General features: G+C 40.7%; 1 non-coding gene across 1 annotated transcript; it reads left to right on the top strand.

Annotated features, from left to right (window-relative positions):
• Positions 1 to 4,389: 4,389 nt before the first annotated feature.
• LOC145134991 (small nucleolar RNA R71) lies at positions 4,390 to 4,498 on the top strand. Its single transcript, XR_013719472.1, has one exon. It is a non-coding gene; the product is annotated as a small nucleolar RNA R71 (small nucleolar RNA).
• Positions 4,499 to 15,789: the final 11,291 nt, after the last annotated feature.

Raw genomic sequence — 15,789 nt, 5'->3', positions numbered from 1 at the left:
AAATGAGAGAGGCTCAGCTGGGAGCCTTGAAACCATAGAATATGACGGATGAAGCTTTGAGGGGAATGGAGAAGAACTTAGAGATCAAGGGAGACATAGTTTACTATTTCATGAACCGGATCTGGACCCTAAAGTTCGGTGGTTACAGGGAGATTGTCATGAATGAAGCTCACAAAACTCGATACTCCGTTCACCCAGGTTCAGATAAGATGTATCTGGATCTCAAGAAGCTCTATTGGTGGCCAAACATGAAAGCAGAAATTGCTACCTTCGTGGGCAAGTGCCTAACTTGCGCCAAGGTGAAGGTGGAATATCAAAAGCCCTCAGGTTTACTTCAACAACAAGAAAATACCTGAGTGGAAGTGGGAAGGAATTACAATGGATTTCATTACCAAGTTGCCCAAAACTAAGGATGGTCATGACACTATCTGCGTGATCTTCGACAGACTGACCAAGTCCGCCTACTTCCTGCCAATCAAAGAAACATACAAGATGGAGAGACTGACCCGAACCTACATACGAGAGATAGTACGACTTCACGGTGTGCCAGTGTCCATTATCTCTGATCGTGATAGCAGATTCACTTCGAGATTTTGGCAGTCACTGCAGGAGGCTCTTGGAACTAAGTTGGATATGAGCATAGCTTACCATCCATAGACCGACGGGCAGAGTTAGAGAACCATCCAAACACTAGAAGACATACTGAGAGGATGTGTTATCGACTTTGGCAAGTCGTGGGACACCTATTTGTCTCTGGTCGAGTTTTCGTACAACAAAAGCTATCACACTAGTATTAAGGCTGCTCCATTCGAAGCCCTCTATGGCCGTAAGTGCAGATCCCCTCTGTGATGGGCTGAGGTGGGTGACACGCAGCTAGCTAGAGGTCAAGTCCCTGATAGCACTCTCACTGGCCCTGAAATTATTCGAGAAAGCATCGAAAAGATCGTGCAAATCCGAGAATAACTAAAAGCCTCCAGAGATAGACAAAAGAGCTACGCCGACAAAAGACGAAAACCCTTGGAATTCCAGTTTGGTGACCGCATTCTGTTGAAGGTCTCACCATGGAAGGGCATGATATGCTTTGGAAAGCGTGGAAATTTGTATCCAAGATTCATTGGACCATTCGAGATCCTCGCAAGGATCGGTCCCGTAGCTTACAAACTCCGGTTACCCCAAGATCTTAGCAACATTCATCCCGTCTTCCACGTGTCAAACCTTAAAAAGTGTTTATCCGACGAAACCCTTGTGATCCCACTCGATGAGATCGAGATCAACGAAAATCTTAACTTTGTGGAAGAACCAGTCAAAATCATGGATCGGGAAGTCAAACGAACAAAACAAAGTCGCATTCCGATAGTGAAGGTTCGCTGGAATGCCAAGCGGGGACCCGAATTCACTTGGGAGCGAGAAGACCAGATGTAACAAAAGTATGCGCATCTTTTTCCCTAGTCCACAATTGTATACAACTTAGAAAGAATTTTGGGACAAAATTCCCTCTAACGGGGGGATGATGTGACAACCCGATACTTTCTAGTCAACAAAAGTCAATTTCTGTTAAATAAATTTTCGAATTTTATTTGTTCCGTTAAGCTCTTGTGGGTTAGAAAATAATCTAAAATATATAATTAGAGATTATATAAGTTTTCAGAACCAAAAACACTCGAAAAATCAAGATTTCCTTTGAAAAATGAGCAAACCCGTCTAGCCATGTGTTTACGGCTGTAAACCCCTGGGCCGTAAACCCATGTCCGTAAACTCTTGGGCCGTAAACCCGTTTACCACCGAGAACCCATTTCCGGCTTTAAACCCAACTGGTATAAAGGTTTTTCCCGGAGAGATTCTTCATTTTTCATTTTTTTCACCCAAAAACTCTCTCAAGTTGCTCCCAAGAACCTCCCAAGAACATTCATATCTTCAAGAACGAACCTTCAAAATTTCAAGTTTTTCCTCAAGAACACCAAGAACACCAAGAACCCCAAGAACACCAAGAACAACCTTCATATCTTCAAGGGCTGCAAACCTAGTTCACAGCCGCAAACCCAGTTCACGGCCGCAAACTCTGTTCACGGCCACAAACCTAGTTCACTGCCATAAACCAGTTCACAGCCGCAAACCTAGTTCACAACCGTAAACCAGTTCACAGCTGCAAACCAGTTCACGGCTGCAAACAACCTTGAGCCGAGAACCTTGGCTGAAAACCCTCTTTTCCACTTCAAACAAGACTCGGTAACATTCCTAACCCAAAAGCAAGTATTTTCTAACACTCTAATTAACGGTTCATTAATTAAAATACAATTATGTGTTTAATTATCATTAGGATACCGTTAATTCCGCGTACTCCAACTCGAGGGTCATCTTTCCGGTTTTGTTGTCGACCACGTGCACATAATCAACTGTGAGTTCATACCCATACACTTTTACTGTTTTTAACGTTTACAGGGGGGATACAAGCAAAACATATAGAAATTTTGTGTTCTTATATAAAAGATTTCAACAGAATTAAAACTTATGCAATTGATACAACCAACATATCACTACATTTTTATAAAATATTTAGATATTTTATCCCTTTTGTAACATGCTGAGCATAAGGGAAGTTTTCAACATACAACCATAATTGCAAAGTTTTCAGTACAATATGAGAATTGAATACATAACATACATGAAGACTATAATAGGTATAGTTTGGGTTTCAACACACAGTTTTACCAATTCCAGAGCTTATACATTAACAAACATATAAACTATGATAGATACAGTTTATGGCATACAATACTATTTTCTGAACACAAGAGTACAATACTAAATAATTATTTAAAGTATAATTATTGTTACTCGACAAGTATACATACAGTTTCAAGTACAAGAGAACAATACTACAATACACATAAATTAGTTAATACAGGTTTGTGAGGTACTACTTCAATTGTACCCTTCGGGGTGCGGAAATAAATCCTACCATAATATAACCAGAGTCTCCTGGAGGGAGAGCGTGAGATTTGTGAATAGATCTATTCGGGACTGACAATCCCACACCTAAACTGTTAGCTACAGTTAGGCAGGCATGCCTGGGGTGACAAATATCATACAGTTCCGACGCCTGAAGAACGTCGTAGAGGTCACTAGGTCATATCAAGCATGGTTATATCAAACTCACAACAATATAAGTAACCAATGTTTACAATATTTCATTCTTCATTAGTTTTATTTTAATTAATAGAACTACTATTCTTTACACTGGTGGATTCCAGGGGATACAAATACATGGTTTTATTTTAAGTAATAAAGCTACTATACATACTGGTGGTGTCTATGGTTTTCATACAAAGGTTTTCGTATAAAACAACTTTATACAGTACAGCCGGTGGTAACCAGGCTTACAAACTAACGTTTTTCATATATTACAGCATACATCAACGAACATACATTTTTTGGTCTTAGGGTTTAAGACCACCCTACACTACTAAAGGAAATATTGGATTTTCTTGAGAAACATACAGACATTTTCACAGACTCAAGGACAAGTTTTCGTTACAAAAACATTCTTATAAACTCACCAACTTAAATGTTTATACACTTTCAAAATCGCTTGTATTCTCAGGGAATCTGTAGACAGGTACGCCGCATGCTTTTGAGAAGACAGAGCTTATAGAGTCACGTCTTTTATACTTTTGTTATACTTTTGCTGTATACAAACTATGTATCAAACAGATGTAAATACCTTATATATTAAATGTAATGGTTGTATTTACTTTGATTACTATGTTGCAATTGTTGTGATACTGTACATGACGTCCTCCACCCCCGAACGTTTTCGTCGTCTCGGTTTGGGGGTGTGACAAAGCCGTGCAAGCATGGACTCAAATTAAGATGTTTTTCGATCTCGAGTTTCTCCTTTTGATAGAATCCATGTCCTTTTAGCTTGTATTTTTCTTCTGTTTCTTTAATATATTCGTCATATGGATTCCATTGCTTCTTGGGCTTCCTCAAATCGTCTTCATATCTATGCCCACTCGAATAATAAGTTTGAGCCTTCCTTTTTCCATTATCATCGAGGTGACAATCCTTGGTCATGTGTGGTCTGCTATAATTATCACACCCACTTGAGTTGCATGTATGGATTGACCCATCTTCATGATTCTACGATCCATAGTATCTAACTTCGCATTCACCACATCTAAGTCTTCTGAAGCTACATTGCTAATCGTATTTCCTATACGTGTATCCTCTTAAGGGTCGTGGTATTCCCTTGAATGTTTGGAAAACTCTTATATTAACGCCTTAATTGTAGCCAGATCCTTCTTCTTCATGGATCCTTGAGAGTCAAGGAGCTATCTCTTGGTCACATTTATCCCATCATAGAAGATCAACACTTCTTGTTGGACATTCAGGTTGTGTTGTGGGCAATATCTTAGCATTCCCTTGTATCTTTCCCATACTTCGTATAAAGACTCTCCACCATTTTGTTGAAAGTTAGCGATGTTCAACTTTGAAACCTTTAATAGTGGGATGAAATTGTAAGGTCACAACTTATGATCTGATGAGTCAAACACCAGACACGCTGAAAGGTCAGCGTCATCAACTACTCTGTTGCGCCAACGTATCAAGCTTATCAGCGTCAACTTACAGTTCAGTTATCCGATTGTATATCTTTGTATATTAGGAAGATGTCTTTTTATATTAGGTAATGATATAGATATGTATAGAATAGATCACAAATCTAGAATCTTTGATGATAATATCGGTTCTTAGTATAGACGTATTCCTATCAATCAAGGGATATACATGTATAGATGAGTATATATACAACATCAGGGAAAACCCTAATGGTGTGTGAGTGATCATGATTTTGTGTTATAACACTTGGTCCAGGAATTAATTATTTTTCAATAATTTAAAGTTTTGGACTGGAACTCGACGAGTTGGGAACTTCCAACTCGTCGTGTAGGAATTCTTTTGGACACGGGTTAAGGACTCAACTCGACGAGTTGGGGAGCCCCAACTCGGCGAGTAGATGTTGGAAAGGAAAACCCTAATTTTATGGGTTTTTCACCCTATATAAAGAACTTATGGCTCTTTCGTGGCCTCCCTCATCGTCTTTACAATCCAGAGAAACCCTAGTTCGAGCCTTGTACCTTCTTGTGTGTGTGTGTGAGCTTGGAGAGTGACTTTTGGTGCTCATTTGAATGATACTAGAAGCTTGAAGAGGAGAGATTGAGTAGAAGGCAGTAGATCTGAGATTTCCTCTAGTGTTGCAACTACATTGAGGTATAAAGTCGAAACCTTGGCCTTTCATTGTTTAGATCTTCTTCTATGAAATTTTATGGCCATTATTAGCCTAGTTTGGGACTACTCTTGGATTTGAGCATGATATGAAGATTTGGCTTCAGATATGGATATCTCAGGGCCTTTATGGACTTAAAGTTGCCAACTTTATCAAGTCTTGGCCCTCCTTCATTCTCTAAGACCCTTGATAAGCTTCCTTAAGTGTTTTTAGCCCTCTAATGCATTCCATGGATGTAAAGTTAGCAACTTTACGTGTTATCTTAACCCTAGGGGACTGGATCTGTAGTTTGGGGATTTAGATTCGACCAAAAAGGGCTGAATAGGTTAAGACTGGGAAAACTCGACGAGTTGATTAGACAACTCGACGAGTTGGATTGGATTACCCTGCTTTTCCGGATACTGAGTGAACTCGGCGAGTTGATGAGACAACTCGGCGAGTTGACTAGGGTTTTTCCCGGTTTTCTGAACACTGAAGGAACTCGACGAGTTTCTATATGCACTCGACGAGTTGGGGTCAACATGGATTGTTGACCTTGACTGTTGACCTGGACATTGACCATGGTTGACCAAGTTTGACTTTGAGGGTATTTTGGTATTTCGGGATCTTGACAAAGTTAGTCAAATGATGGTTATAGGCAGTTGAGTTGGAGCTGTGAGTTGGGACTTATCTTATCGGTTCAATAATTGTTGAGAGGTGAGTCTCCTCACCATAATAATGGGTCGAAGGGACCAAGGCCGGCCCATTTTGTGATATGTGGTACACTAGTGATGTAGTGATATGTGTTATACTAGTTGGTTACATGCTATATAGTATGCTAGTATTTTTGTGATATTTGCATGAAAGACCTCGGGGGGTTCCCGAGGCACTTGGGTGTAAGACCTTGGAGGGTTTCCATTGTATCTTAAGTAAAAGACCTCGCGGGTGTGGAACCCGTAATTTCTATCTTGTAAAAGTCAAACTTGGTCAACTAAAGTCAAACATATTAATCAAGGGTCAAACTTATTTCTTTTATTATCTTAATATAGTTAGATTAAGGAGCTAAAAGTGTATGGGACTAGTATATATGAGTGATCGGGTTTATGGAGGAAAGTCTTTTGGAACCGAGGACCACAAACCGTCTTCGGGCAGTGAACAGCCTTCGGGCCGTGAACAGCCTTCGGGCCATGATCATGCCTTCGGACCGTGAACCATGGATGTACGGCCGTGAACTCATCCCCTATATATATAAGTGTCAACTATTTTTGACTCACCTCTACTCTTCTAACCGCAAACACTCCCATTCTCTCCCAAAGATCATCAACCGTAAACCCTCTTTTCTCCCATCTATCATCCGAGGATCCTTAATCCACCTTCAGATCTGTTGAGAATCATCATAAGTTCATCCTTTCAGCAATCAAGTGTTCTTCATTTCTGAGTTTTCGACCGTGAACCCTTCAAATCTTCAAGGGCCGTGAACGATTTACGGCCATGAAAACCGAGGTCTGGCCGTGAACATCAAAAAGTTTCTTGATTTCAGATTCTAACACTTCTTCTATAAGTGTTCCTTACATCCTAGGTTGTTTTCCTAATGCCTTTGAGGTTATATACACTAACTTCATGCCCATATGTTGCATAAATTGCTATATAGGACTTGTTTTGTCCCGGGAACTAGCTTGTGGAATCAATCAACCTATATCGAACCCTATATTGAATCACTCACACAAGGTGAGTTCATACCCCTACAAATTACAGTGTTATATGCTTTTAAATGCTTTTTAAATACTTTTAAGGGGGAGAGTACAAGTAGAAAACAATATAATTGTGTTAAACACTTACATGTGAAAACATCAAACAAAAGGATTTCTTATGCTTATAATTGTTGTTAAAATCATTTCAAAAACTCTTAAACTATTTTAGATTGCTTTTATTATCAAAATCATATTCGTGTATCTATTTATGTATAAGTATGCTTTAACGGACTTAGGACTATTGCTAAATACCTTGACTCCTGTTCCTTGTTTGGTTGTGCGCTTAAGGTAGGATCACTAGTCTGACTTTCGGCCAAATCATAGTTATACTTGCTAAATATATACTTAAATATTAAAACCCATATTTTAAGGAACATACTTAACTCAGTTGCTTATGTTGAACAATTGCGTATTTTCTATAAATCAGTAATAGTTCAACCAAACATTCTAGTAAACTATAATAGGTATAGTTTAGAGGATCACTACATACTATTTCTAGATCAGAGAAACATACATGAGTCAATACATTCATACTATAACAAGAATAAGAAGGAACATACATACATACTATAACAAGAACAAGATAACTAAAATGTGAGATACTATTTCTTGATATAGCAATATACTTGTTATGTCACGTTTTGTAACCAGAGTCTCCTGGAGGGAGAGCGTGAGTTTGTGTATAGATCTATACGAGATTGACCATCCCACACCTTGCTGCTAGCTACAGTGGGACCTGCAGGTCTACAGGTGACAAATGTCATACCATTTTCGACGCCTGTAGAACGTTGTGTTCTATACTAGTCAATCAAGCATGGTTATAACCTAATCACATTTAACCTAAATTAACCAATTTGGTTACAAGGTAGTTAATGCATCAGTCGGTTATTTTACAAAACACTTTTGTAAACCTTCATTTTCCATTACATTCATACAGTGATATTCTCACATAAGAAATGCGTACTATTTTTCTCGTAAAGATGGTCTTACAAATATGGAAAACTTGCACTTTATACTTTTTATAAGAGAACAAACATACTAAACAGTCGCGTCTTGGGTAGAAGACTACATTTCGTTTTTATAAGAAAATATAAGATTTTCTGGGAAGTATATAAACTTTTTACCAAACAAACACAAACATTTTCATGAAACAAACACAAACATTTGACATTAAATACTTATGAACTCACCAACTTAAATGTTGATACTCTCTTTCAAAATAACTTGTATTCTCAGGTCACCTGTAGACAGGTACACTGGACCAGATTTTGAGAAGACGGAACATGTTCAAGACTCATCTTTTATTTTGATATATTTTTGGTGTCTTGCAACTACTCACAAAACACACTTGTATTAACTATTCTAATAATGCAATGGATGTTGTTGCTTGCTTTACTATTATGCATTGTTATGATACTGTACATGACGTCCTCCGCCCCTGAATGTTTCCGCCATCTCGGTTTGGGGGTGTGACAGATTGGCATCAGAGCATTGTTTATAGTGAACTGAGTATATTAACTCATAAAAGATATACAACTATAAACACATCGTGATTAAAACACTCTAACCAAGAGAATATACTTTTTAAATAATAAAATATTTTACTAAAAGTATACATACATGCATTCATACTAAGATCAGTGTCATACAATAACAGAATAAAAGTATTGAGTTTGTTGAACAACACAAGTAAGCTTGGGGACATATAATCAAGTCTGGGATTGATATAGCCCGATCAACTATATATGTCCCAGAAGTGATTAGCATGTGCCTAGGAATGGTTGTGGCGTGGCAACAAGTCTAAAACTTACCAACTCTACTACAATGAAACACTGGAACATAACATAAACTTAAAATACTATAGGAGTATTTTGTCGCACTATAATTACTTATGTGAAAACTAAAAAGGGCCTTTACTAGTAGGTGAATAGTTACTGAGTGAATACGTTAAGGTTATATGTAACTAAGATGTTATAGACTTAGAATCTGTGATCTTCACTTTACTTCATGTTCCTTGTTTGGTTCTGGTCTTAGAGTTGGATCACCTATTCGAAGGTCTATTATATCTGGGTTATATATAGATGGTATGCACTAAGTAAGTATTGAAGTAACTGGTAAGGATCATCCTATAAATATCTTTAGTAATACGTCTATTATACGTCTCTTACACCTCTTTTCTCGCTTAGATAACATGGCTGGATTCCATCTCCCCGGTGACCCGTACTTTCCCAATCAAGGGAACGGTGGATGGCTTGAAGTTGAACCCGAAGAAGAGAACCCGGTGGTCCCAGTAGAAGAAGACCCCGAGGAGAGTTCTGAGGAAGAGAACGAAGAGGATGAGCAGGAGGAGAGTTCTGACTCAGAACCCGAGGTCTATAATCCGCCTCAAGTTGCCCAAAATCCTAACCCTCGACCAGGATTTCAAGGCCCGACACCTCTGTGGGCAGTGAACTTGGGAAGGTGGAGCCATGAACAGGGACAACCACCTCCCTATAATGGAGACCGAAGCTTCTACAACTTAAGCGAGGGAGGCTCGGTTGACAGAGCCATCCCTATCTTGGTTCGTCGTGTTGCTCGCATTGCTAAGCAAGGAAGGACAACCATCGACCAGGTCATGGAAATCAGGGCTAACTCAGGAGTCAACACAGTTTGTCTCCGCCACCTGTCTGATGACCAAGGGTTAACTAGGACTCACACTGACGCACTACAGATGAAACTGAATGCCAGTTGATCCGAAGTTAGAGAACTTCGTCAGGGTCAAGTTGCATTGGAAAGGCATGTGTGGGAAATAGAACAACAACTGGCTGGATCCAGGGCAGAATCTACTGCCAACCGGAACAACACTCCTCACGAGTAGATCTTACTCTACTCACTCTTTTTGGATATTGCTTATGACTACTTATAGACTCTAGTCTTAATTCCTGTTTATGTTTAGACCTTAAACTTTCAAGTTTCTTTAGGGCTTTGTGTTGTCAAAATTTTCTCTATATTGGTATGTTGTAGACCTTTTACAAGGCCAAATTTTCCTGAATTCTATACATCTATAATACCAATGATATTGACAGACATCCAATCCTCTTGGAATATCTTTATTCAAATACTTTCATCTTTCTATTGATAACTCTCTATTGAAAACACTCAGACAATTACATGTTGAACTATGGTGACTTAGTTCATGGGACACTCTCATTATTTTCACTGCTGAATACTTACAATTATCTTCATATTTGTAATCTTATAGTTGAAAGATGCCTCCTCGTAGATCGAACAGAAACAATCCACCACCTCATCCACAATTCGATCCTGTAGTTTCTCAAGCTGCAGTGACTGCGGCTGTAACGGCAGCCTTAGCGCAGGTCAACGCTAGCGGAACTAGCGGAGGATGAACGGGTGTTAAGTCCACCCAAGGTGATAGTCACGGGTATCCTAGGGAATGTTCTTACAAAGAATTCACCAACTGCAAAACCAAAGCCTTTAATGGCAGTGGTAGAATCATTGCCCTCTCGCAGTGGTTCGAGAAGACGAAGTCTGTCTTCGAAATATGCTCCTTCCGGGAAGGAAGCAAAGTAAAATTTGCTGCCTGCACCATCGCAGACAGGGCCCTCACATGGTGGAATAGCCATGTCAAGTCACTTACTCTGATAGTGGCTAACTCGATGGGATGGGAAGCTCTAAAGGAGCTGATGATCGGAGAATACTGCCCGAAGGGCAAAGTTCAGAAGCTCGAACAGGAGCTTTGAAGCCTGATTATGAAAGGCTCTGACATAGTAGCCTACACAACTAGGTTTAGCGACCTAGTAGCTCTGTGTCCGGGGATGGTCCCCACTAAGGCCAAGAAGGTTGAGAGGTACATGTGGGGACTGGTACCTCCATTTCAGGGGAATGTATTGTCTTCAAACCCCGCTACATTCGATAGTGCCAAACGATTGGCACAACGACTCATCGACCATGGAGTCCGCACACCATCAACAACCCCTGTTGTGCCAGAACCAGCCAAAACAATCGACAACAAGAGAAGTTTTGGGATAGGAAGAAGAACAACTCGGCGCAGAACTCTGCCAAGAAACAACAGATTGTGGCTGTTCATGCCGCAACAACCCCTGCGCCGACGAAGCAGTACGCTGGGAGTTTGCCTAAGTGCAACAAGTGCAACTTCCACCACAACGGTCCCTTCCGGGAGATACAGTGTGCTAACTGCAATAGGAAAGGCCACACAACCCGTTTCTGTAAGGCTCCAGCAAGGCCAATCACTCAGGTCCCTGGTACTGGAGCAGGCCAGGCCTGCTAAGGGTTTGGTGAGGTTAGACACTTCAAGAGGAACTGCCCGAAAGTAGGGAACCCTGGTGGAGTAGGGAGAGTTCTGGCGATAGTCCATGATGAGGCTGTGGCAGACCCTTCGGTGGTCACGGGTACGTTTCTCCTCATGAACTCTTATGCATGCATACTATTTGATAGTGGAGCGGAGAGGAGTTTCGTGAACCAAAAATTTGCACACTTACTTAAACAACCACCACGAGCACTAAAAGAAACATTCACCGTAGAAATGGCTAACGGGAAGGCTAAGAGCACTAACGACATTTACATAGGATGCACACTCTCTGTAGATAACTATTCATTTCAAATCGACCTCATGCCTGTCTCAATTAAAAGTTTCGACGTCATTATCGGCATGGATTGGTTGAGTCTTCATCGTGCTGACATCATGTGTTTTGAAAAATTTGTTCGTCTTAATCTACCGAATAGCGAAACCCTAGTTATCTATGGCGATAAACCAGGCACGAACCTTCGAATCATCTCTAGTATACAAGCCCAGAGAAACGTACGAAAAGAATATCACACGTTTCTTGCCCACGTGGTTGATATGAGCCAAAAGGTGAAAGACATAAAGAACATCCCAGAAGTACGCGACTTTCCCAACATTTTTCCCGAAGAACTTCCAGGATTATCACCACAACGTCAAGTCGAGTTCAAAATCGACTTAATTCTAGGACACACCCCTGTAGCCAAATTGCCTTATCGATTAGCACCAGCTGAGATGCAGGAACTATCCAGTCAAATGAACGAACTGATAAGTAAAGGATTCATTAGACCAAGCTTCTCACCCTGGGGAGCACCGGTCTTGTTCGTGAAGAAGAAGGATGGATCGTTTCGTATGTGCATCGACTATTGCAAGCTAAACAAACTAACCATTAAGAACCGATACCCTCTACCACGGATATACGATTTATTTGACCAACTTCAAGGAGCGAGCTACTTTTCGAAGATTGACTTAAGATCCGGGTATCACCAGTTACAGGTGTTAGAGGAAGATGTTCCCAAAACAGCCTTCCGAACTCGTTATGGTCACTATGAGTTTGTAGTGATGCCCTTCGGATTAACCAATGCGCCCGCAGTGTTCATGGACTTAATGAACCGGGTGTGCCGTCCTTACTTAGATAAATTCGTGATCGTGTTCATTGACGACATACTCATCTATTCTCGCAGTAAGGAGGAACATAGTCAGCACCTACAACAGATCTTAGAAACACTACGAGCAGAGAAGCTTTATGCAAAGTTCTCTAATTGCGAATTTTGGATTTAAAGAGTCGAATTCTTGGGTCACGTGGTTAGTGAAGAGGGAATTCACGTGGACCCTTCCAAAAAAAGGCCTTTGAGAACTGGTCAGCATCAAAGACGCCTACGAAAATTCGTCAATTGCTAGGCCTCGCTGGCTACTATCGCAGTTTATTCAAAACTTTTCGAAGATTGTGAAACCCCTTACCACATTGACCCAGAAAGGTGTGACCTTTGACTGGGAAGAGAAATAAGAAAAGGTGTTCCAAACGCTGAAGCAATCCTTGTGCAATGCACCGATATTATCTCTCCCAAAAGGGATAGAAGATTTCATGGTTTACTGCCATGCATCCAACCAAGGGCTTAGCTGTGTTCTTATGCAACGAGGAAAGGTCATCGCATATGCCTCAAGACAGCTTAAGACACACGAAGTCAACTACACTACACATGATCTTGAGTTAGGAGCAGTGGTATTTGCTATGAAGATCTGGAGACACTACCTGTATGGTACGAAAAGCACTATCTTTACAGATCATAAAAGCCTTCAACATATATTCGACCAGAAGGAGCTCAACATGAGACAACGATGGTGGGCCGAGCTACTAAATGACTACGAATGTGAAATTCGTTATCATCCCGGTAAAGCCAATGTAGTAGGTGACACCCTAAGTCGGAAAGAATACTCTGGTCGTAGAGTCAAGGCACTGACTAGGACAATCCATTCATATCTGTCCACACAAATTAAAGAGGCTCAACAGGAAGCCTTGAATCCGGAAAATGTGGCAGGTGAAACCCTAAGAGGGATGGATAAGAACTTAGTAGTCAAGGGTGACGGAGTCTTATACCTCATGGATCGGATCTGGACATCGAAGTTCGGTGGCCTCATATACGTTGTGATGAACGAAGCGCACAATACTCGATAATCCGTTCATCCAGGTTCAGATAAGATGTATCTGGATCTCAAAAAGTTATATTGGTGGCCTAACATGAAAGCAGATATTGCTACCTTTGTGGGCAAGTGCCTTACTTGCGCCAAAGTTAAAGTAGAATACAAAAGCCCTCAGGTTTACTACAACAATAGGAGATACCTGAGTGGAAGTGGGAGCGGATTACAATGGACTTCATAACCAAGTTGCCCAAGACAACGGGTGGACTTGATACCATTTGGGTAATCGTCAACAGATTAACCAAGTCCACAAACTTCCTACCGATCAAAGAAACCGACAAGATGGAGAAACTGACCATAACTTACATTAGGGAGATCGTACGGCTGCATGGTGTTCCCATATCTATCATCTCTGATAGAGACAGTAGATTCACTTCAAGATTCTGGCAGTCGCTACAAAAGTCCCTGGGAACTAGGCTGGACATGAGTACAGCCTACCACCCACAAACTGATGGATAGAGTGAGAGGACGATACAAACATTGGAAGACATGCTGAGAGCTTGTGTGATCGACTTTGATAAAGCATGGGATATCCATTTGCCATTGGTCGAGTTTTCATACAACAACAACTACCATTCTTGTATCAAGGTTGCTCCATTTGAAGCCCTCTGTGGCCGGAAGTGCAGATCCCCTCTGTGTTGGGCTGAGGTGGGTGAGACGCAACTAGCTAAAGGACAAGTTCCTGAAAACACTCTGACAGGTCCGTAAATCATTCGGGAAACGACAGAGAAGATCGTACAGATTTGCGAACGATTGAAAGCCTCTAGAGACCGACAGAAAAGCTACGCTGACAAAAGACGAAAACGTTTGAAATTTCAGGTTGGTGACCTTGTTCCATTGAAGGTCTCACTCTGGAAGGGCTTGATATGCTTCGGGAAGCGTGGCAAGCTAAATCCAAGGTACATTGGGCCTTTCGAGATTCTCGCAAGAATCAGCCCAGTAGCTTATAAACTCAAACTACCTCAAGAACTTAGTAACGTACACCCTACCTTCCACGTATCGAACCTAAAGAAGTGCCTTTCTGATGAGACTCTTGTAATCCCACTCGATGAAATCGAGATCAATGAGAGCCTCAACTTCGTGGAAGAACCCGTAGAAATCATGGATAGGGAAGTCAAACAAACCAAAGCAAAGCCGTATCCCGATAGTGAAGGTTCGCTGGAATGCAAAGCGGGGACCTGAATTCACCTGGGAGCGAGAGGATCAAATGAAACATAAGTATCCTCATCTTTTTCCTTAGTCCATGTGTTTTTTTTATTCTTAATTTCGGGCGAAATTCCCTTTAACAGGGGGATGATGTGACAACCCGTAATTTTTATCTTGTAAAAGTCAAACTTGGTCAACTAAAGTCAAACATATTAATCAAGGGTCAAACTTATTTCTTTTATTATCTTAATATAGTTAGATTAAGGAGCTAAAGGTGTATGGGACTAGTATATATGAGTGATCGGGTTTATGGAGGAAAGTATTTTGGAACCGAGGACCACAAACAGTCTTCGGGGCGGTAAAAAGCCTTCGGGCCGTGAACAACCTTCGGGTCGTGATCATGCCTTCGGGCCGTGATCATGCCTTCGGACCGTGAACCATCGGTGTACGGCCATGAACTCATCCCCTATATATATAAGTGTCGACTATTTTTGACTCACTTCTACTCTTCTGACCGCAAACACTCCCATTCTCTCCCAAAGATCATCAACCGTAAACCCTCTTTTCTCTCATCTATCATCCAAGGATCCTTAATCCATCTTCGGATCTGTTGAGAATCATCATAAGTTCATCCTTTCAGCAATGAAGTGTTCTTCATTTCTGAGTTTTCGACCGCGAATCCTTCAAATCTTCAAGGGCCGTGAACGCTTTACGGCCGTGAACATCAAACAGTTTTTTTATTTCGGATTCTAACACTTCTTCTATAAGTGTTCCTTACATCCTAGGTTGTTTTCCTAATGCCTTTGAGGTTATATTCACTAACTTCATACCGATATGTTGCATAAATTGCTATATAGGACTTGTTTTGTCCCGGGAACTAGCTTGTGGAATCAATCAACCTATATGGAACCCTATATTGAATCACTCACATAAGGTGAGTTCATACCCCTACAAATTACAGTGTTATATGCTTTTAAATGCTTTTTAAATACTTTTAAGAGGGAGAATACAAGTAGAAAACAATATAATTGTGTTAAACACTTACATGTGAAAACGTCAAACAAAAGGATTTGTTATGCTTATAATTGTTGTTAAAATCATTTCAAAAACTCTTTTAAACTGTTTTAGAT

The sequence above is a fragment of the Lactuca virosa genome, chromosome 8 (genome assembly GCF_052849685.1).
Source record: "Lactuca virosa cultivar CGN04683 chromosome 8, Lactuca_virosa_CGN04683_v6, whole genome shotgun sequence".
Classification (NCBI taxonomy): domain Eukaryota; kingdom Viridiplantae; phylum Streptophyta; class Magnoliopsida; order Asterales; family Asteraceae; genus Lactuca; species Lactuca virosa.
This window is presented reverse-complemented; position numbering and strand designations above follow the sequence as displayed.